This window comes from Cyanistes caeruleus, chromosome 14 (genome assembly GCF_971803275.1).
Source record: "Cyanistes caeruleus chromosome 14, bCyaCae1.hap1.1, whole genome shotgun sequence".
Classification (NCBI taxonomy): Eukaryota; Metazoa; Chordata; class Aves; order Passeriformes; family Paridae; genus Cyanistes; species Cyanistes caeruleus.
In genome coordinates this window covers 14,728,425-14,751,905 of record NC_141714.1, presented here as the reverse complement: position 1 = coordinate 14,751,905, position 23,481 = coordinate 14,728,425, and the positions used below count along the sequence as shown (strand labels likewise).

The window sequence follows — 23,481 nt, the reverse complement described above, 5'->3', positions numbered from 1 at the left end:
ACTTCTCATGATTGATGATTTAGGAATTACTGCAACCCTTGCCAAGGTGGGGAGAGCCCAGGGGCCACCGTGGCCAGCAGGAGCTGGGCGAGGTCAGAGCCCAATTGTGCTCCCCAAGGACGACTCCGGGGAAGAAGGGCCCTGGATGTGCAGCGAGCACAGAGAGGGAAAATAGGAGGAGGAAGAGACAGATGGTCCCATTTTGTATGAAAAGGCAGAGAGGGAAGATGTAACTTGGGAATCTCCCCAGAACAAGCCATCTGTGAGGTGTAAGGCCTGAGCTGCCGCCGGTGCAGCCAAAATCCTGGAGCAGCAGAAGATGCTGCGCTCAGTCCAAAGATTTCATTACCTTGTCCCCGTTATTTGTGACTCGGAGGTCACAGGTAGTGAAAGCAGCAATTTAATCCTTTGTCTTTTTTATTTTCTTCTGCTTTAATAGGTTTGTGTTTTCCCTCACCCCTGTCTGATGCCAGCCAGGAGCTCTGGGAACTCTTGTGAGCCTCAGGCAATTCCCTCCACTGATTTAAGGAACCCAAATAAATAAATGTTGTAGACAAATCCTTTAAAATATTAGAAACTGGAAGCAGCTCTGGAAACCTCGTGAGCCAGCCTGGCTTTTCCACTGCAGCTCCAGGAATGCCTGTAGGAGCTACTGGAACAAGGAGGACTCAGCCCTAGCACCCTCCTTGTCCCTGGCAGGAGGAATGTCCCATCCTGTCCAGAGTTGTCACGGTGGGAAGGAAGGTCTGGGACAAGGGCAGCCCCTGGGCTAACTCTTCCAGACAGTTCACATCCCTGAAAATTTGTCCCTCTGGAAGGCTGGAGCAGCTCTGTCCCTTCTGCAGTGCAGCCATGGGGGACCCACAGGTCTTTCTACCTCCAGGGGCAGCCAGGCCAGGAATGTCCCCATGCTTGGGGACACCGGGTGTCCCAGCTCCAGGCTCCACTCCTCCTGCACAGGGACCTGGATGTGACAGAGGGAAAATGAGAATGCCCAACCTCTGGCAGCCACACTCCTCCCCACAATTCCCACAGTTGGGTCCCAGCACTGGCAGATCTGCAGGGCCACCAATCCGGGCAGGGCCACGGTCCATCCCAGGGCCCAGCCGTGCTCAGGAATGCTGGAGCAGCAGGATAACTGGGTCTGGCTTGCCTGGGCACTGCCCATTGTCTGATGTCACCCAGTTTGGTCAATGGAGCTGGGAATGGGAGCAGCCCCAGCACTGGGCTGGGGCCAGGTGAGGTGTCCTGGTGCCACTGGGCCGGGTCCCCGCAGGGTGCTGGGCTCTGTCCCATGCAGACTCCGGCAGGATGGAGCTGCCAAGGTGCAATCAAGGCAGGGATCTGGGAGTTTTGGGGGATTGTGGGCAGGAGGGGGAATGAAAAAAGCCCCAAAAATAAAAGACACCGCCCCTATAAATCACTAATATTAAAAAGCAGGAAAGGGCCGGAGTTTTCAGCCTCGACTAAGCCCTGGGTGGGAGAGCAGGAGCAGCGCTGGCCCTGCTGCTCAACTCTGCAAATATCCATCAGCTCTTCCTGACACATCGTTATTAGCTTTCCTACGCTGAATTGCACAGGGATAAACTTGGGGCTGGGAGAAAAACCGCAGAGATTATTGTCAGCCCGAGCGCTGCCACGCGCTGTGCTTTTCCTCCTTCCCCCCTCCGCCTTTTTCATGCAGGAACACAAAGGAAATTCATGGCATTTCTACGGCTCATACCGCAGGAAGCGTTGGTGGGCTTGAAAGAGGAGAAAGAATTAGAGGCTCATCCAGACAGTGGGATGTGGGGGGCGAGGGAGGGGGAGCAGAGAGGGGGGCGTCAGGAAAGGCCGAGAGCAGCTGATCTCAGTAAAGTGAGAGTTTGATGCATTGGTTGGGGGAAAATAAAGAAACTTCAATAAAACAAATTGAATTTAAATCCTTCGGCAGAGCCGGTTCCTGGCGCCCCAGGAATGGGTTTGGGTTGCACTGGGGCAGCCGTGGCCCCTCGCTGCAGTTTGCTAACAAAGGAGGGTGTTGGGGGGCTGGGGACAGCGAGGGGCCGGCATTCCCCACCTCCCATCCACACCCAGCCGCTCCCATCCATGCCTGGCTCACTTTGTCTTCCTCACACACCGGAGGGATCTCAAAGCACTGCCGGGCACTCTATCCTCCCACCCAACTCCTGCACAAACCCCCAAAACTCTGGGATCCCCCCACAGAACTCTGTGTCCTCCTCGCCCAATCTTGGCTCCTTCCGACCCCTGGACCACCTGGACCCCTCACAGAATCCCTGCTGATGTCAATGGAACAACTGGCTCCCATTCGATAAAATCCAACTCTTGGGAAAGGCAGCAGACTCAGGAGGCTGAGGGTCATGATTGATGATTTAGGAATTACTGAGAGTGTAATTCCAGAGTTGTCCCCAGGCACAGGTGTCAGCCCTGGCTGCCCACCAGTGCAGTTATGAGATGATCCATGGGGACCACTGGATAAGAGGAGGATCCACCTTGGATTCCACTCTCCACAAGCAGGGCTGGATGTCAGGTCCCCAGAGAGGTGAAGCCCCTGGAATTTACTCCCCTGCTGCCAAGTTAACTGCCCAGAACATTGATGATACAATCAGCAGTAAGGCCTAAAAATAGCCCAGAGCTGCTGTCAGCAGTGTAAATAGAGATTGGTGAGTGTCTTGGAGCGGGATAAATACCGGGGATTCATGGATCAGCTCCCTCATATGGGCAGATGACGCCCATGGGTTGTCTCAGAGCAGCTGTGACATGGGGAGTTGCCCAGACAACCTGGGCTCTGTGGGGACATGAGGTGGCATTTCTTCAGCAGCATGAGCTCCAGGAGAGCTGGGCAGGTACTTTGGACAAGGGCCTGGAGGGACGGGGCAAGGGGGAAAGGCTTCCCACTGCCAGAGGGCAGGGTCAGATGGGATATTGGGAAGGAATCCTTCCCTGAGAGTGGTGAGGCCCTGGCACAGGGTGCCCAGAGAAGCTGTAGATGCCCCATCCCTGCAAGTGTCCAAGGCCAGGTTGGATGTGGCTTGGAGCACCCTGGGCTAGTGGAAGGTGTCCCTGCCCATGGCAGGGAGTGGAACTGGGTGATCTTTAAGGTCCCTTCCAATCCAAACCATTCCAGGATTCTGTGACATAGAGCAGAGCTGGGGGTGGGGGAATTGAGGCTGCAGGACAGGGGAGCAAAGCCAGGGGTGCCCCAGGCTGTTGGGTAGGGCAGCTCCACGTGCCTGATCCACTCCCCTGCTGCACAAGGCTCCAAAATCCTTCCCAAGGTTCAGGTCTCTTTCCCAAGGCTCAGGTCTCCTTCCCAAGGCTCAGGTCTCCTTCTCAAGGCTTTGGTCTCCTTCCCAAGGCTCCAGACTCCTTCCCAAGGCTCCAGACTCCTTCCCAAGGCTCCAGACTCCTTCCCAAGGCTGAAGTCTCTTTCCCAAGGCTCAGGTCTCCTTCCCAAGGTTCAGGACTCCTTCCCAAGGCCCTGGTCCCCTTCCCAGACCAAAAGGCCCCTCTCTGCTGGAGGCCCCCAGGATTTATTTACAAGTTTATTCCTGCAGGAGGCCCCCCGTGTGCATGGAGGGAGCCCCCAGGAGAGCACACAGCACCCTCTGCCCTCCTGGGGGCTGTCGGAGCTGAGGATTCTCGTGGCACTGGGAGAAATCTGGAAGCGATTGCTCCGGTGCGCCTCTCCAGAGGGAACACCGTGCCCAGTTCATTTCCTTTAAGGAAACACAACCCGAGGGGATAATTAGAGCTTCTTTGCGTACACAATCCCATATTGTTTATCCAACACAAATTAAAAAATGTGGTCCTCAGGAACACGGAGTGGGGAGATAAAGAAGCGATCGCTCCCAGACGGGTTTCATTACTGCCCCAGCACACCAGGCCCCTGAAACCACCTTGTGTTCCAGGACAACAGCAGGAAAACCGGGATGTTTGGAGCATGTGCGAGATCCTGGGATACGCCCAGGGTGCTGTAAATTAACATGATGGAAAATCAGCTGAACCTCAGCACCAGCATCTCTCTCTCTCGATTTTGTGCCTTTTGTGCCACACGTGTTCAGGTCTTGGGTGCACACAAACCCTGTGAAAGCCTTTTGGTGACGAGAATCGTGGAATCACAAAATGGTTTGGGTTGGAAGGGACCTTTGACATCACTGAGGGCTTGGAGAGGTGCTGATGACCAGGGTGCTCCCCATGGCAGAGCAGAGGGTCCCTGCTGGGGCTCAGGTCTCTCCCAGAGCCAGCAGTTAACCAGGAGCTTCGATGGACCCTGGAGATGGGAAGATGAAGAGGGAGTGGGGAAAAGCCCCTGGAGTGGAACCTCAGCTCTGTTACCACAGGTCTGGCTCCGCCACTGCTGCGAGCAGGCAGAGCGGGGGAAATGCCATCTGGGGGCTCACTTGAAAGGGGTTTTACAAGCACTGGGATTTTATTACAAGCAGCCCAGTGCTGCTGTGATTCCTGCCTGGCTCCGGGGTGGAAGGGCAGGGCTGGGAGCGGGGCTGCCCCTCCACACCCAGGGTAGCACAGAGCTCACCCCTGGGGGACACCCCAGGCTGTGCCGGCACAGGACAAAATCCACGTCCCCTCCTGGAAATGTGCTGTGAAAGCTCCATCCCACAGGGACACAGCCTGGGTTTGAACACTTTGTCCTGCGGTGAAACAATAGGAATGTGAGAGGCCAAACCAGCGGGGCACACGCAGGAAGATGCTGGTGGCATCCCCCGGTGCCTGAGGACCACGCTGTGGGAGCAGGGGAATGTCACCCCGGGAATGCCACCCCGGGAATGCCACCCCGGGAATGTCACCCCGGGAATGTCACCCCAGGAATGCCACCCCGGGAATGTCACCCCGGGAATGTCGCCCCGGGAATGTCGCCCCGGGAATGTCGCCCCGGGAATGCCACCCCGGGAATGTCACTCCGGGAATGTCACCCCGGGAATGTCACCCCAGGAATGTCACTCCGGGAATGCCACCCCGGGAATGTCACCCCGGGAAGGGCCACGGGCACTGCCTGACGGCGGGGCCGGGCCCCCAAAGCCAGCGCACATGGCAGCCGGTCCCAGTTCCCTCCTCCCCCCGGAGCCGGAGCTCATTAGGGCAACGCTGTTTGTTTGTTTTGTTAATCGACACCAAGAGGCCCCATCTGGGCTCTGCCGAGCCCCCTCTCCATCCCTGGCAGCACGGAACCCGAAGCCAATTTTCCAGCGTGGTTTCTGTGGCTTGGGAATGCATTTCAGGATCCTCGTTTGGAGAGCTCGATCAGAGCCCAGAGCTCTTCCCTTGCACTCCCTGGTCTCCATCTCTGCTCCCCCCGTGCTGCGTGGGACTGAATTGTTCTCTTCAGGCAGCTCACAGCCCCTCCTGGGCCATGTCAGAAGGATGGAGGGACATCCCTGGCGGAGCATCCCTGGACACACCTGGGATGCTGCAGGTGCCAACCAGCAGCTGAGTACCAGCAAACCTGGAAGCGGCTCCCATCCCACCTGGAGACTCCAGTGGAGATTTGACTGGTCCTGCTGGTGGTTCTGCTGCTTTTGGGGGACGCTGGAGCCGCCTCAGCTCCGTGGTGAGGCATCAGGAATCAACCAGAACACCCCGTGCCAAGGACAACCTGCGCCCTGCAGGCTGGGACACTGACAGGGACACTGAGAGGGACACGGGAGGGACACTGGCAGGGACACTGGCAGGGACACTGGCAGGGACACTGGCAAGGACTCCTCTCCCCTGGGAAGTTGTCATGCTGGCAGCTGAGTGCGGATGTGACACAAGGATGATGTGACAAGCATTTGCCACCATGAGCCAGCAGCGGGGACAAACTGGGCTGCTCCCACCTCCAGCCTCCCCTTCCTACCCCCACAACACCTCCCGCTTTTCGCTGGCACAAACGTCTCTGTGGCCAGGAGAGGAACAGCTCTGGCTGAGAAAAGGCACATTTCAAAGCAAAGGGACCCCTTGTGACGGTGTCAGCGGCTCCAGCCGTGTCCCCGAGCTGTGCCGGCCGTGCCTCCCGCTGCTCCGCCTGCCGATGCTGTGCGAGAGAAAACAAAAGTCGGTGAAATCTATCAGGTGAGAAAAGCTTTCTGGAGGATGAGAATGAAAAGCAAAGGCTTTTCTGAGCCTTCCCTCAGGCTCCCTCCACACGCACGTCCGAGGGAGCGTCTGTCCCGCTCCGTGTGATTTAGTGAGTGAGACAGCGCAGAGCAAACGTGCCATGTGAAGGAGGGAAGGGAAGCTGCTGGTGTGTTTGGCATTCCTTCCTTCCTAACGACCTTGGGAGGCATTGGAGACACAGGTAAAGGGACACAGGGGCCTGTGGTCGCCAAGCCAAGTGGCAGCCACCGGTGAGCCCAGCCAGGTTGTGACACGGAGCCCCAGGGTGGCTGTGCCTTGGCTGAAAAGCTCTCATCAGGTGAAGGAGAGGATGAATCTCAGCACAGAGGGTTCACAGACCCCAGCCCTCCTTCCCATTCTCTCCCAAGGCTCTGTACATCCCTGCTCCCCCTCCTCCCCGGACTCAGGGAACATGTGTCTGGCAGATTTTTATTAACTGTGCAGCTTTCCCTTGCTCGCTTTCCGTCTCTTTTTTTCTGCTCCCTGCTTGCTTGACAGAATTTAGATTAGACAAAACATGAGATCATTCCTGCCTGCACAAAAAGGAAACAGAAGAAGAGAAGAAATTGGCTCTGGTTTCTGCACCCCCTTCCTTCTGCACCCCAGCATCTCCACCTGCCCCAGCCCCGTCCCTCTCCCCCAGCCGGCAGATTTCTGACATTCCAGACGTGATGAAGATCCAGGGCAGACCTGCTGCTGGCCACCACCTCATCCTCAAACCATCCCTCTCCCTGTGCCTGATGGAGCTGTTTGCTCTCTCCAGCCCTGATGGCTCCACACTCCACATGCAGAGAGCTGGCACAGCCGCCTGAAATCCTCCCTGCAGGGACAGGCATGTCCTGCAGGGCACAGGCTCTGCCAGGGGGCCTCTGGGCCAGCACTGCACCTTGGGCCAGAGCTGGTTTCCCCATCCTCACTTCTCCCCACACTCCCCAAAGGAGAGGCTGAAGCCAGTGAAATGGGAGCAAGAGGCGAATGGGGATGCTGGTCCTGGGTGTTCACAGGTGAAGGTGGATGTTTCCCATCACAGGATCTCCCACTGGAGAGAGCCCCTGGCACAGCTCTGGGTGTTCCTGCCATCCACAGGGCTGCTTCTCTTCCCCAACAAAACCGTGGGGAGGGGGCACCACTGTGGATTCAGGTTTCTTCCTCACTGCTGCTCCCCTTTCCGAGGAGGAATCTGCAGCTAATTTTACGGACACCTGGAGGAGCTGGAAAAATGATCTAACATCTCCCAGGCCCTTGCAGGAATGGAGGGAGGTGTGAGAGGGGGAGGAAGGCAGCTCTGGAGCCATGAGCCATGCGGGCAGCTGGGAGGTGGGAGGATTTTCCCCTGTTCTCTGGTTTCCAGAGAAACTTGCCTCTGGGTGGAGAAGAGGTGGTCCAAGGCTCCAGTTAGCATTGGAGCCCAAAGGCTTGGGAATACCAGGATCACAATCTCATGGATAGGCTGTGAGCCCTCCAAGCTGTCCCCCCAGCTGCTTCCTTCCTCCCCTCCCCTCCCCTCCCCTCCCCTCCCCTCCCCTCCCCTCCCCTCCCCTCCCCTCCCCTCCCCTCCCCTCCCCTCCCCTCCCCTCCCCTCCCCTCCCCTCCCCTCCCCTCCCCTCCCCTCCCCTCCCCTCCCCTCCCCTCCCTTCCCTGTCCCAGGTGTACAAGGATGCTGTCCCAGGGTGTCACCCGTGTGTGGCAGCCCTGGAGGGGCCCAGGGGCTCCTGTCCCTGTGCTGTCCCTGCGCTGTTCATGGTCTGGACAGCTCACACGATTCTCACACCTCGTGTTCTCTCGTGCATGATCCCATTCCTTTGAGCAGAGGATCCATCTGTGCATCTCACAGCCTCTTGTTTCCTCTCTCCCTGACCTTCCTCTTGGACAGGACACCTGGCTGACTGACTGGAATTTCATTATGACAGTTGGATAAATAAACACCCACCCTGAGAGCAGCAGTGACATCAGCCTGTACCCCTCGGTGCCTCCGGAACGCCGGCTTCCAAGGATCACATCCGAGCACCGTGCCTGCTCCAGAGGGAGGAGAGAGCACCGCGGGAGCTCCTGGAGGAGCTCACAACCTCAGCAGCCCTGAGGCTGTGTCCCTGCTGGGACACACCTGATCACCCCGGGCTCCTGTTTCAGGCACAGGTGACCTCAGGCACAGGAAATCCAGAGGGGCCCAGCCTGCACTAACACTCCCAAGGGAGCAGGGACACCCCAGGTTCGCTTAAGTGATTTTGTTTAATAACACCCCAATGACAACCTGAGAGATTGGGAAGTCAAGGCCCACCCAAAAACAGTTTGAGAGAAATCCTAATGTGCTTCTCAGGGGATGGAGCAAGGCTGATGGGGCTCTGTCCCCACCCCTCAGGGTGCTCTGGGGACACTTTGCTCCTGTTTCTGGAGTTTCATTTCCCTGTGGCCATGAGGGAACCTTCATTTTGGACCTGCTTTGCCAGGGCCCAGAGCTTTAAGAAACAAAGAACATGTGAAATGTCCCCAGACCTGCCAGGGACACAGCTCTGATTGTCCTTTTCATCTCCTTCTGTGCATCCCACTGGCTCCTCTTTCACAAGGGGGACATCAGCTCTGGGCAGGCAGAGGCTGCACCAGACCACAAACTCCCACCCAAAATCCTCTTCCTCCTGGGAATATCCTCACCCCAAGGACACAGCAGCCCCAGAGGAGCGGCTGGGCCATGGCTTGGGCTGAGGCCCAGCTCCATGAGTGATGTCCCTCCCTGATGTCAGAGCCCGGAGCTGTGCCAGGAGCCTGGTGCATCATCTCCCAGTATAGAAGCGTGAGCTGTTCACAAGAGCTGAACATCTTGAATCCTGAATTTCCAATGTGCTCCAGTTCTTTGGGAGCCCAGGGAAATGTCATCTGCTCGCTGGCAGTGGGAAGACAGCCCAGGCCTGGTGCAGGCTGGTGGATCCATCCCCAGCCGATGCCGGCGCTGCGGCAGCAGGAGGTGTTTGGGGAAGGGGAGGCGTGTGCTGACGTGGAGTTGGTGGAGAAGGAAAAGCAATTCTGACAATTTTCAAAGCACCAGATCCAGCAGGAAGACAACTGCAGCACCCCACAGGGCAGTGCCCCCCTTGCCACCTTGCTGGCCTCCATCCTGGCCATGGGATCTCCCAGTGGAGACAGTGGGGGATGAGGAGCTCCCACCATCCCACCTGCCCTGGAGCTGTGGGAACTGTGCACAAGCTCCTCAAGATTTTCCTGGACTATTTTACCTCCTCCTCCTCCCTGCTGGACTCCTGTGCCTTGGTATTTTCTGCTGGAAGGAAAGGAGAAGGACCTCCCTGCCCAGAAGAGCAGGACAAACCCAGCCCTGGGGGTGGTGTGGTCTCCCCACTACAACCAGAGCCATACATCTCCTGGAGTCTTTGCTGTTTCCCTTGAAATCTGTTTGTTCCTGGCTGTTATTTCCCCTCTCCCCACATTTTCCTGCCGGGCACCCTCCCTGCCCGTGCCCATGTCCACCCCCGTGGTCCCGTGTTCCATCCCCGTGTTTTTGGGGGCGGGGGGGGCCCCCCAGCCCACGAGCTCCGGAGGTGCTCACCAGCCTCCGATTACAGCTTGTTAGAGGCTATTATAGCCTCCCTCATTTAGAGAATTACTCATTTTTTAGGCCTTTCAGGAACTTTAATGAGTTGTTTTAAACACATGCAGCAGATGTGGCCTTGGGATGAGTTCCTTTGAAAACCTCCCTCCCCCAGCACGCAGCCGGGAGCCCCCCCAGCTCCAGAGGGAGTGAGAGGGGTCCCTCGGTGATGTTCCTTGTCCCCCTGTACCTGAGCACCTCCAGCCTTGCTGTGGTGCAAAACCAAACCCCCCAAACCAGCCCAGCGCTGCCTCTCTGCCTGTGACCTTCCTGTTTTCTGGACACAGAGATCCCAGAGGATGCAGAAGAGGAGAAAAGCACAGGGAAAATGCACAGGGAGAGGAAGATGGGTGTGTTGGGGCTGCTTGGGGCCAGCCTGGGCTCTGTCTTTGGGACCTGCTTTTAGGAAGGGAAAGAAGCATCCATTGGTGCATCAGGATCAAGCCCCAAACCTTGCTCCAGGGAAGCCAGGGAGGCTGGGAAGCAGTGGTGGGAAGCAGTTATGTTCCAGCTGGCTGATGAGAGGTGCCAAAAGCTCTCAGCCCTGAGCCCTTCCCAAAGCCCCTGCAGAGGATCCAGCTGGGATTTGCTGAGCTGGTGGCTGCTGTGAGGAGCTGCCCCGGGATAACACAGCCCAGGAGCTCATGGAGGCACAGCCTTGCTCTGCCTCTTCCCAGGAATCTCCACAGGGCTTGTGTTCCTTTTTTCGTTTTTGGATATTCATCAATGTATTTGCAAAACCTGGACCAAATTACAGCCCATTACTCAATCCAGCCTGCTCCAAATCCTCAGCATCCCTGCAATCAATAACTGGGATCCAGCTCCCATCCCAGCTGAGCTCAGGAGCCAGTGGCTGTTCCCAGCTGGCCACAGGTTCCTGTCATCTCCCTCCTGCTGCACCTCGTGCCTGCCAGCCTGGGGACACCGGGATGGAGCTCAACAAGGGGGGAAAAATGGAGGGGGAAAGAGAAAGGAAAAGGAAACCAAAGGCTTTGGGTGCAAGGCGAAGCTTCAGTCCGTGCTGGAATGCAGATTCCGATTGGAATTCATGTAAACATGCCTGGAGTGCAGGTTGCACAAGCCAGGAAATTGCAGGTGCAGGACGTGGTCCCCGAGGAGCCCCTCAGCAGAGCTGGGGATGGGGCAGTTCCCCCCTGCACTGAGGACAGTGACAGAGCCCCTCTGATCCCTGTGCTCCATGGGACAGGCTGTGCTCCTGCTGTCCTGCCCCGGGAGACGCTTCCTTGGGAAGGGGGATAGATGTCACCAGCCTCTCACAGAGACAGCCACATGTCACTGCTGACAGCGATCGCTGCGCCCTCTTTTCCTTATTATTATTTTTTTGCCTGTCACAGTGAGGCCACTCGAGCTGAGAGCAGGCTGAATCTCACCCACCAGCGCTGCTGCACGAGGGAATTTCAGGAGATAAAACCCCAGGACCAAAGCAGAGCTGTGGAGAGCGGGAGGTCTCTCAGAGCTGCTGGGAAGGAAGGGAAGTGTCACTTCAAATCACACTGACAAGAAGTTGCCTTCGGTGCTTCCCCGCTGAAGCTGCTCTGCTTCAGCTGCAGCCCAGCGAGCGTGGAAGTGCCTGGGTAATGGAGTTAAGTGTTTCCATCTATGCCAGGGAGCTGCAGCCTCACCTGCAGGAGCTGCTGGGCCGTGTGGGCACCGGCAGCACCGGGGCTGCAGTGCCTGCAACCATGCAGGAGTCAAATAATCCCCCCCAAAGCTGAGGTTGGCTCAGGGGAAGGGGGAAAGAGGCGCTCTGAGCCAGCTGCTCCCGGGCTGGGAGAGACACAGGGTCCATCTGGGACTGTAATTTGTCTTTGCACTGAGCTGCTGTGGCCCAGCGAAACGTGGGGATAAAGGAGGGAGATGGGAGGGTGCCCGGCTGGGTGGGAGCCCCACTCCCAGCTCAGGGCTGGGAAATGCCAATATAAAGTTGAGTGCTTGGAAGAAAAGCTCATTTCTGGGAGAGCACTGCTTCCCCTGCTTTATGCGGCCTCCAGGTTAAACACCAGCAGCAGCACCGGCTTGGCCAGTCAGCCCTAAAAATACCTGACCCATTAACCCAGTTCCATCCCAGCAGGGAGAGAGGGAGCAGTGATTCCCTGGAGCCCCCCCAGCTCCCCTGTGACCCCCAGCTTCCCCTCCCCAGCAGCCCTGGCACAGAAGAGGCTCCGGGATGGCTGCCAGGAAAACAGCATCGAATGTAAACCCGGCTGCTCCCGAAAGCGCAGCTTAGCCCAGTTTCTCCTACATCCCCTCTGCTCTGCCTCTCCTACATCCCCTCTGCTCTGCCTCTCCTACATCCCCTCTGCTCTGCCTCTCCTACATCCCCTCTGCTCTGCCTCTCCTACATCCCCTCTGCTCTGCCTCTCCTACATCCCCTCTGCTCTGCCTCTCCTACATCCCCTCTGCTCTGCTTCCACTTGGGTTAGCTCCCTGCAAGCAGCAGGAAATTGTTCTGTTGGCACTGTTTAAACTCTCTGGGGGGGAGCTGGAGGGTCTGATGGGGATTTGTTCAGAGATTCCATCACTGGGACTCAGGGCAGGAGAGCAGAGACCCCAGAGCTGCAGAGTTTCAGAACACCACCCGTGATGGAGTGGGTGCTCCCAGAGCCTGGCACATCCAGCAGGGACCGGGAAAATAAATGGATTCCAGCAGGGAAGACAACTCTGGGAGTGCTCTAATGCCTTCCCCACTCTGCTTCCCTCTCCTGCACCCCACATGTGCGTTTTTCCAGAGCCCCTGCTCCTTTCCTGCTGCCACAGCTTGTCAGGCCTCGGCAAGGGGGAAAAGGGGGAGCAGAGAATGTGGGGAGAGCTGGAGGGTGACGGGAAAATGCCAGGAGGGAGCTGCAGAGGGACACAGATCTACCCTGGAACCAGCACTGCTAAATCCCTGTGGGAAGGGAAGGGGAAGGGGAAGGGGAAGGGGAAGGGGAAGGGGAAGGGGAAGGGAAGGGGAAGGGGAAGGGGAAGGGGAAGGGGAAGGGGAAGGGGAAGGGGAAGGGGAAGGGGAAGGGGAAGGGGAAGGGGAAGGGGAAGGGGAAGGGGAAGGGGAAGGGGAAGGGGAAGAAGAGGTGACTCTTTTGTCATCTGAAAGGGACTCACCACTCCCCTCTAGTCCAAGAGCCCAGCAAATACACACTGCTCCATTGGATGGAGGTGTTTTCCCTTGGCCCAGGGAGCCAAATTCAAGTTCCCAAGCAGCGTGAGGGAAGAAAGGCAGTGGGTACTTTCCCTCCCTTCCCTCCTCACGGAGCTGGCAGCTCTCCTGCCTCTTATCTCTCACCGAGCAGAGCACTGAACGATTTTTGCAGCACGAGAGCTGCAGCTGGAGGCCTGTGTGTAAATGCTAAACTCAGAGCCAGTGAGGAGGCAGAGCATGGGGGAAGGTCATGCCCTGATGGCAGAACGGGGGCTCAGCTCTCTGGGAGGGCTCTTTAAGCAGAGCACAAATTGAGAGGGTGACACAAACTGCTCAAGTGGCTCCATCGTTCACCCCTCCCAGGGCTGAGGTTCACAGGGAGCTCAGGGCTGAGCTCTGGAATCCTGGTGCAGCCCCTCATGCTCCTCCCAAAGTCTCGGAATCTGCACACAGCTCCTGATTTGTGAGTGTGGCTCTGGTGCAGAAGAGCCTTTGTTTTCCTGCTGTCACTTCCAGGAGATGAGACTTACGATGAGTCTTCTTTTATATCATGACTGTAAAGATATCGTCCTTTCTTAATGCAATAAACTAATAAAAGTTGACAATAGCATCTGTTCCCGGGGTTTAATCTGCATATAGATCAGGAATGTGGTGATTCCAGAAGGAGGAAACAAGAGTTTGATGAAAGAAGATAAGATGGAAAAAATACCATCTGGAAAACAAAGGAAGGAAAAGCTGAGGCCATGACAATAACGGGAGATTTAAAACACGGGGGGCTCTAAATCAGCTCGATCTGGGCTCGTACCTGGGCTCCCTGCCCGCTGTGGGACACAAAGGGCTGGCTCGTGCTGCTGGCAGGGGGGTCCCAGCCTGGGCCATGCCCACCCTGCCTGCTCTGGCCTCTGCTCCAGGGAGGGAGGGGGAGGACAGGCTGGGCTGGACTGGCTCTAGCATCGGGGCTTTTCTCTGGCTGAGCAGCGAGTGTAGAGCTGAGGGTGTGATGTGATGTCCCACAGCCTGTCCCACACAGGGTGGGGACACCAGGGGATGGCTGGATCCAGAGGTGCCATGAGGGAAGGAGGAGCAGGGACAAGAGGCAGGAGAGCTCGGCAGCTTGGAAGGGCCCATGAGACGTGGAGCAGGTTTTATCTCAACACCTACAGCTCAGATGGTCCCGCACCTGGCAATCCTGTGAGATGGTTTTGTACTTTCATCCTAGAATGGTTTGGACCCCTAGAAAAGCAGGGTAGGAGTTTTCCCAGGAAGCATTTTCTGCCAGCCCTGGGCATGTGGATGGTGGCCTGCAGGAATGCCAGGCTGGTGGAACTTGCTGACCCGCTGTCCATCGGACACCTTGGACTCCCAGGAGGGTTCAATGGGGCACTGGGAAGGACACATTACTGCAGCTGCTGGCTCCTGTATCTATATGGGAATATCTGGGAATATCTGGGAATGGTGGGACACTTCATCCAGACCTCAAAGACACTGGGAAGCCTTGCAGTGAGGCAGATGAGCTGGCCCACACAGGGAGAGCCAGGTTCCTCTTTTGTAAAAGCCATCACAGAGCTTTAAAGCCATTTCCACATCCTGTGCCGTGCAGGACAGAGCCCCCAGCAGATCCTCCCAGCCCCGAGTCTGAGACCAATCCTTGACATGAGACCTGGAGCCCCTCCAGGTCTGCAGGCAGCAGTGGGACTGCTGGACTCTGGTTTGGCAGAGCAGAGTTTGTGGTGATTAATTACCCCACTCTTGGGGAAGTCCCTCCCGAAGGGCCTTGACCTCCTGCTCCTTTGTCCTGCTCTCCCCAGGAAGCCCCTGCCTGGAAAAAATGCTTTTTTTAAAAAAAAAACACCAGTATTTCCAGAAGGTGATGATGCTCTGCACCAGTCACAGCCCTCACAGTTAAATTATCCCCGGTGGTGGGGGACAGGAAAGTTTGGGGTGGGGGGAGCACAGGGGAGAGTGGAGGTGGCTGGGAGGGGCTGGGATGGAACAGGCTAGGAAGGAAAGAGCCGGGATCTCTGCCCCGGCCAGGCCTGCATCCCTGTCCTGGGGAGCTGCCAGAGCCTTGCTGCCCACCTCGGCTCCTCTCCTGCCACCAGCAAGGTGTCCCTGAGGTGACATCACGAAGTGCAGAGGAAATGACCTCACGGGGAGGGCAGCAGGAGCCCGGTGCCAGGTGATGGCTGCAGAAGCATCCCGGCCATTCTCATGCAAATGGGGGAGGCAGGAGCGGGGAGAGGGAGCCCGGAGAAATCTGATGTGTCGGCAGAATTGTTTCTATACAGAATATTTTTCAAAGACTTCAATAAGGCAAGAGCAGCGTTTGCAAAGGGAGTGCGAACAAAGAAAACACAGCTGCATCTTGGGGCTGAAAGGAAGAGCTGGGGGGCGGCTGCGATCAGCTGGGCGGGGGGCGACAATCGGGACAGCGGGGCAGAGAATGGGCGCATTTTTCTGCAAATATTTGACGCTTTGGATGAGTTTGCTTTAGTGCTTCTTCCCCCTTGTGCGCTCCCACTCCACAAACATTAGCACTATCAACTTTTACTGGCAGGAGAGCTCTCAGTGGGAGATCTCCGCAGCTGATTCATTGAGGGTTCGCAGGAAACGGAATTTTTAAAGGGAAATTTGCATTGTAAGTGCTTTGCACGTTCGGCTAATCAAGGCGAACATCAACGCCATGAGGCTTCCATGGCCAATTACAGCACAGCTCAAATATTGGCGATGGAGCCAAGGGGAAGATGTTCTCCAAGAGACGTTCCCGGGAGATGGGAGCCGTGGCCAGGGCGTGTTCGGAGGGCTCGGGGGGGCTGTGTCTGTCTGTCGGGGTGTGCTCTGCCAGGAGAACACGGACAGCTTCCAAGTGTGGGAGCTGGAAGCCAGAGCTCATCCATGTCCTGCGAGCAGAGATCTCGTGGCCGAGGTTTTGGGAATGCTGATGGCTGAAATGGAGAAGTGCTGACTGGAGACGAGGCAAGAATTTTCAGAGCAGCTTCCAGCAGTTCCGAGCTCTGTCCTGAACCCTTTTGATCCTGAACTCGCCCTGAAACCACAGCACAGGAGTTTTCCCGTGGTGTTCGCACCCCACGGTGGTTTTCGCAGGATTTGCAGACCCCAGGAATTGTTCCTGGCTTTCCCAGCTCAGGGTTTTCATTTCTCATTCTGGCCCAAGCCCGGAGGAACAAAGAGGCCTGGGAGAAGAATATTAAACAGGATCTACAGCCTTGAAAACTGTCATCAAACAGCAGCTTGTGACCTGTGCCACGGCTCCAGTGAAGGCCTGAGCGGGAACTTTGGAGTCTGGCTGTAACTTTATGTCCTTTTTCCTTTGCTTTCTGCCCTGAATCACCATCCAGGGAGAATCCTGCAATATTTCCATGTGGTATTTCTAGGGTAACACCCAGGTCACCCCACATAGTGCCCTGTGTGGGGACAGCCAGGTGTGAGCCAGGTGTGCAGCTCCTCTCTTCTCCGAAGTCTGGCTTAAATCTTCTGCTTTTCCACTCCTTTTTCTTCCTTTGTCTTCCTTATTTGCCCCAAATTTTTCCTTCTTTGGAGCTATTTCAGACTGAGTTCCAAGGGGTCTGTACCATTTCTTTCAATTAACCTTCATATCAAAGAGATTGCACCATGTTCAGCAAGTGTTTTTGGAATAAAAAACCCCCACACTATCCTGATTTTCCTTTCTTTGCTGTTATGCCTGGTGGCATCAACACCTGCCCGTCACAGCGCTTTCATTCCTGGAACAGCTCCATCTCTAACACACTCTACTGGGTTTTTTTTTCAGGGTTTGTTGTTTTGGGTTTTTTTATTTTAATTTTAATGTTATTGTGCAGCAACTTGTGTTTTCCTGCCTCCTTGTTCCGATTTCTTCCATGTATTTTCTGTTTCTGCCTTCCCACCCAATGGCAGCAGGCACCTGCCCGTGCTCGGGGGGTCCTTGATTCAATTCCTCTCCCTGACTCTAAGAACTCACTTTGAAGATGCATCAGAAATTCGGGTGGAAACTGTGGAATGGCTTCTTCTCCAAGAAAATTCAGTGCTGTGGTGTTTCATTTGGGTGCAGGAGGGCAAAGTCCACTCCTCAGGTCCCTGTGGGGTGGGGAAGAGCCACGGGATCTGTGGCAGGAGGGAGGCAGCTGAATGTGAATCTGACATCGGAAAGGGGTGATGGAAGTGGAGGATCATGGAATGGTTTGGGCTGGAAGGGACTTCAAAGCCCACCCAGTCCCACCCCTGCCTCAGGCAGGGACACCTTCCCCTATCCCAAGTTTCTCCAAGCCCCATCCAACCTGGCCTTGGACACTTCCAGGGATCCAGGGGCAGCCACAGCTTCTCTGGGCAACCTGTTCCAGGGCCTCCCCACCCCAGAGGGAACAATTCCTTCCCAATATCTCATCTAAATCTACTCTTTCTCTTCGTTTAAAGCCATTCCTCCATCCTGGATCCATTCCAGGATGTCCAGAAACAAGTCCCAGAAACCGTCCATTGCTGCAAAGACACCTTTATTTTAGTTTTATTTTTAAACAAAACTGGAAAAAAAAGAGAAGCTGCTGAACTCTTTGGGAAGCCTGGCCTCATCTCCAAACCTGGAATAAGCAGGTTTAGATCCCAGCCTTGGGAATGGAGCACTGTGTGTCCCAGCAGTGACCTGAAGGATCAGCTGGGACAGACCTTGGTTCCTTTGTTTTCCTTACAGAAGCTGTCAAGGGGCAGTGGTGGCTTTGTCATGGAGATCCTGCTGGGACAGGAAAGCAAGGGAGCACCCCTAAAAATGGTGTCACTGCATCCCTGCATCCCTGCCTGCAGATCCCACACATGCAGAATGGTTTCAGCTGGAAAATCCCATAGTTGGGGATTTTCTTTCTGCAGGAGAGGAAGCCACAGCTCCCAGAGGTTCCCAGGAGCACCAGGATTGTCTGCCTGACCCTTGGGGGGTGACCCAGGGACAGGGCTCTGCTGGCAGGGGGCTCCTGCACAGACCCTCCCATCCCACCACCACACAGCAGCCCTTTTTCAGGAGTTTACCCACCTGGAGCATCCTACAGGGGCCCAACAGCCCTAATTACACCTCTTCAAAGGCCTGTGGGCTCTGGGCAATTTACTGGGGCAAAACTTGGGGTGTTTTTAATTAAAAGTTTAAAAAAGTTGGGCCAGTTGGGTCAAAGGAATTCTTTCTTGCTCTGACCCCTCGTCCACTTGGAAATTGTTTAGCTGGGCATGTTTCCCCCCCCTTTAATTAAAACTGAATTAAAACACAGGTTATTTGGGATAATGACTGTAAAAGCAGTTTGCATTTTCTGTGGGTTCTGGCTGTGGGGGGAGCCTGGTTTGGGGAGAGCCAGCTCTGGGGGGCCCAGGGGCAGCTCCAGAGCAGCAGGGCACTGGGACAGATGCCAGTGTCCCCATCTGGTGCCACAGCAGCCACTCCCATGGAGGATTTTGGGTTGGAGGAGGAGGAGGGTGATGTTCCCACTGCCTCATGGAGCCCCCCAGATGTTCTCACCTTGCCCTTGGCTGGAGAGGCAGAACAGGAATCTTGTCTTTGGTGACATCTGGGCTTGGCTCCAGGGAGGGCCTGAGGAACCGTGACATCGCAGAGAAAAAAGGAAAAGGGAAAAAAGGAAAAGGGAGGAAGGGAACTGCAAAGGGGAAGAAAGGAAGGAAGGAAAGGAAAGTAAAAAAAGGAAGGGAAAGGGAAAGGGAAAGGGAAAGGGAAAGGGAAAGGGAAAGGGAAAGGGAAAGGGAAAGGGAAAGGGAAAGGGAAAGGGAAAGGGAAAGGGAAAGGGAAAGGGAAAGGGAAAGGGAAAGGGAAAGGGAAAGGGAAAGGGAAAGGGAAAGGGAAAGGGAAAGGGAAAGGGAAAGGGAAAGGGGAAAAAAAAAGGAGAAAAAGGACAAAGGGACAAAAAAGTAAAAAGGAAAAGGGAAAAGGGAAAAAGAAGATGAAGAGGAAAGAAAAAGGAGGAAAGGGAAAATACAGAAGACCCTGGAAAAGGACCTTAGGCCCAAAGAGCCATCAAAATCCCGAGTGCTGAGCTGGACTTTGCTGGCTCCCCAGCAGGTGATGAGCTGCCCCCACCTGCCCCCTCTGCCCACCCAGGCCCATTCTCAGGCCCCCTGGGGCTGTTCCCCCCCAGCCCTGGCTCCTGTGAGAGGCTGTGTGAGCCTGGCATCTCTGCTGGAACCACCAGGCATTGGTGACCCCACCTGAGCTCTGCCAGCACACGAGGCTGAGGCAGCTCTGGAGAGGGATCACTTTACTGGGCTAAAAGGAACACAGGAAAATCCCTACAAGCCGAGGAAGCATTCCCACTGCCATCATGGAGCATCTCCCTGAATGCAGAGCACATCAGTGCTGCTTTATTTGCAGCCCTGCTCTGGCACTTCTGGGAACTGCTGGCTGAAGGTTTGGAAATGCAATTATAGGCTTTGCTGGGTAATTTTGGGTTTATTTCCCACTGTGTTTGCTGGTGCTCTGCGGAGAGGGGAGGCTTTACTTAAACTTCACGGAACACAGACGTGCCCAGTTTGTGTTTTTCCTAGAAAGTTTGTGCCAGTCCTCTGTGGGGATGGGCTGGGCCATGGGAAGTTTTCTTCTGGCTCGACAGAAATAAAAGTCCAGGTCCTCCCTGCCTGGGGCTGGAAGCAGGATACAGAAGGTTTCACCTCCACATCATTTTCTTACATCCGAAGCAGCTCAGGCAGGACCAGAAGCTGGTGCAGTTTGAAGGCTCGAGGTGTTTTTGGGGGGCTGAGCCACACTCCCCAGGGATGGGGCTGCACTCCCACATAACCCCTGGCAGCCTGAGGTCAGCCACAGAATTGTCCCACCCTTGGAAGTGTATCCATGTCCCCCCATGCCTTGTCCCAAGTTCCTCCCCGGCTCTCGTGGAGAGAGACTCTCTTTAGGCACTGGAAAGGGCCCTGAGGCTTCCCTGGAGCCTTCTCCTCTCCAGATGAACACCCCCAGCTCTCTCCAGCCCTTGGAGCATCTCCATGGCCTCCTCTGGATCTTCTCCAGGAGCTTCACATCCCTCCTGTGCTGAGGACACAAGAGCTGGATGTAGGGGATGTAGAGGATCTCCTGTGCAGGACAGCCCTGCCCACATGGAGACCCCATTTAACCTCACACCCCTCACACTCTCCTCTCCATCTGGGGCAGCAGAACCCCCTCCCCACACCTGGCCAGCATTCCCCAGCCATTCCCTCCCTTGTTTTCCCGCCGTCTTCACTGCTGGCACAGCTTCCCGCAGCCCCTCCAAGCAGCAGGTACTTTGTGCTGGATTAATCATGCGTTATCCCAGCATTAATTCCTGATGGGATTGAACATGTCACAGCCCGGGGAGCCATCAGGAGCGAGGCAACTTCATCCTGTGGCTCCTCGAGTGCAGCGGCAGAGGCTGGATGGGAAAACATCTCCCTCATCCCTGTGTGCTCCTGCTCTGGCTGGAGACCCAGGAGGGGCTGGGAGCTCCAGCAGGAAGGAGCCAGCGATTAAAGGTCAGGCTTACCTTAAAGGGAGAGCTTGAGCCCTTTTAATTAAATATTTATTTGTAACAGCCATTTCTCTCTCTCCTTCTTTCAAGTACCAGGCAGCTGCTAAGGTTTGGAAAAAGCCAAAAAAAAAATTCCAGCAGAAAAAGAGGAGTCCAGGAGGAGAAAGGATTAGCAGTGATGGGAGCAGGGCTCAGACGATGCTCCGGTGCTGGATCCTCTGCTCCTCACCTGAAATTCCCATTAAACATCCCCTGCCACATCCTGTCCTTCAGAGCTAAAAAAACCCAGAACAGCTGGTGGGAAAACTCCATTTCTGGGGAAGGGAGGAGGGTGTAGGCCCGGGTGCCTCAGGCACACAGCGCTGGGCCAGCATTCCAGCTGGATGCCAGAGGAGGGAATGAAATGAAGGGAAAGGCATCCTTGGGAGAGCGAGCCAGGGGAAACGCGACTTCTTTGCACCTGATTAAACATCGCAGCATTGGCGGGGGGAACTGGAGCGGAGCCGTCTGAGCCGTGAAGGGAGAGGGGGCGGAGGAGCATCCTCCAGGGCTGGGATGACATTCCTGCTCCGGGAGCTTTCCAGCCCGGTACTCATCCCGGCCGATCCCAACCTCCCGGCCGGTCACTGGGGTCATCCATCAGCGGCACAACACCGGCCAGAGCAAGATAATGCAGATTATTCATTGGCAAGGCAAAAGCAACCAGATGAGAACGCTGGACTTTGGTGCATTAGACCAACAAAACGATCATATTTGGGGTTTAGACACTGGAAAAACCTAAAAGCAGCTATTGCCCTGCCCAGGCCTTGCTGTTCCCTCCTCAAGCTGTTCCCTGGGCTCAGACCGAGCCTGCAGGCTTGGGGACCCAGCAGAGGGTGTACTGAGAGAGAACACGAAGGCCAAAAGTTGACACATATCTAATATAGAAATTAAAAATATGCAATTCAGACATGATAAAAATATATAAAGCAATTAATACAGAGAAAATACTGATTCTATGTAAATTATTAATATCTAAAATACTGGTTATATACATTCTTAATCGATAATGTATTTTATTCAGGCATGATAAAAATATATAAAGCAATTAATACAGAGAAAATACTGATTCTATGTAAATTATTAATATCTAAGATACTGGTTATATACATTCTTAATCGATAATGTATTTTTATAATAATAAATATAATTTAAATATATACTATAATATATTTATAATATTTCTATAATATAATTTTTCTTTTTCATTTGTTTTAGCTGGTGCCTAAAGGCCCGGGTGGAGCTGGTGCTCCTGGGTGTGCCCGTTCTGCAGCCCTTGGAGGGGGATGTCCCAGTTTGTCCCCAGGGCAGCAGGTGCCCATTTCTATTGGAAGTGACAAAGATCTGGAGAGCCAACGATGGGCTTTTGTTCCCCAAATCACAGCTACTGAACAGTCTTGTCAGTATTGTCTTGATAATGACAAAACAAGGATCTCCCAGGGTGGAGGGAGGAAACAATTTGGGACAGATTTGTCCAACCGCTTCAATCTTCAGGTGTCGAGGGTTCAAAGGATCGTTCCTTTCTCCTCTGCTGCTTAAAATACGCAGGTCAAGGTATCCCCACTCCCAGGAAAAATCAGAATGCGGGAGAAACGCAGCCTCCGGATGAACCCAAGGCACAGAAAATCAGCTGGAGCTCAGGGGTAGTTTTCGTTTCTGATCAATCTCAAATCATTTTGACCTAAGGTATAATTTGAAATGTTCCTGTCTCAGTTATAACAGCCCCAGGGCCCTCTGGGTTGTTTTCACCCTTTTGCCTGCTTGTTCTCTCTCTCTGCTTATAAAATCCCAGGAACACTTTAATGAAAAATGAGTATGTGGCTGGAGGGGTCAATGGAGAGTCATTTTAGATCCTTTAAAAAAAAACGGGCAAGGTTTGGTTGTGTTCTTTTAGATAGGGGTTTTCACACTGGAGAAGATTTGTGGGAAGAGAAAAGCATTTATCCCTCTGTCAATTCTTCTGGCTGCCTGCTCCTGCTCTCTTTTTCATGGAATCATGGACTCACTGAATCTTTAAGGTTGGAAAAGCCCTGTAGGAGCATCATTTCCCCAGCACTGCCAAAGGCATCACTAACCCATGTCCCAAAGTGCCACATGCACAGAGCTGCACATCCATCCATCCATCATCCATGGATCCATCCATCCATGGATCCATCCATCCATCCATCCATCAGCCATCCATCCATCATCCATCCATCCATCCATCCATCCATCCATCCATCCATCCATCCATCATCCATCATCCATCCATCATCCATCCATCCATCCATCCATCCATCCATCATCCATCCATCGTCCATCCATCCATCCATCCATCCATCCATCATCCATCCATCCATCATCCATCCATCCATCCATCCATCCATCCATCCTCCATCCATCATCCATCCATCCATCCATCCATCATCCATCCATCCATGTGGGCTGTGTGTTTGTGCTGTGCTCTAGGGAAGCCTTTTCCCATCCCACCAGGGCAGGGGCAGTGTCACCCCTGGCCAGGGCACTTGGCTTCACCTGGGGGTGGTCCAAACCTGGGGACCCTCAGGAAAGGTGCTGCAGCCTTTTCCAATCAACAACCAATGTCCAGATGTCACTAAAGGGTACAAAATGATTCACACTGCTACCTTCAGTGTTAGAACAAAAACCCGTGACTTTATTTTTTGAATCCAGTATTTATAGATTCTTGACAATGACCAGGGATTGGATAATTAAGTTACTGCCTTCCCAAGCACATTGGCCGTTCGAAATGCCCATCAAAAGACGTTTCTTAGAAGGAATGTGATAAACAACTCACTGAATGGGAAAGCAACCAAAATTATGAAAGCATAATCAGAAGGCTTAATTTTCAAGGTGACACCCACGGTCTTGACTAAGGGCCAGCTGCTCCCTTTTTGTCCCCTCAGGAGCCTGCCCTGCCTGTCTAGAGACCTCTTTTCCCCCGGGAACACCATTCCGTTGGGAAATGGAAGGAAAAGGTAAATGAAGGACGTGGCCAAGAGCAGCCACTAAAACCTGAATCAGCACAAAGCCAGGGCAGGCTGGGCTGGAGGGTGGAGGGTGCTCAGCGAGGC

At 54.7% G+C, this 23,481-nt stretch overlaps 1 long non-coding RNA gene across 1 annotated transcript; it reads left to right on the top strand.

The window, feature by feature from the left end:
* The first annotated feature begins 5,977 nt into the window (after positions 1-5,977).
* On the top strand, positions 5,978-10,553 carry LOC147650578 (uncharacterized). Its single transcript, XR_015276402.1, has 2 exons — positions 5,978-6,072; positions 7,991-10,553. It is a non-coding gene; the product is annotated as an uncharacterized LOC147650578 (long non-coding RNA).
* The last annotated feature ends 12,928 nt before the right edge of the window (positions 10,554-23,481 follow it).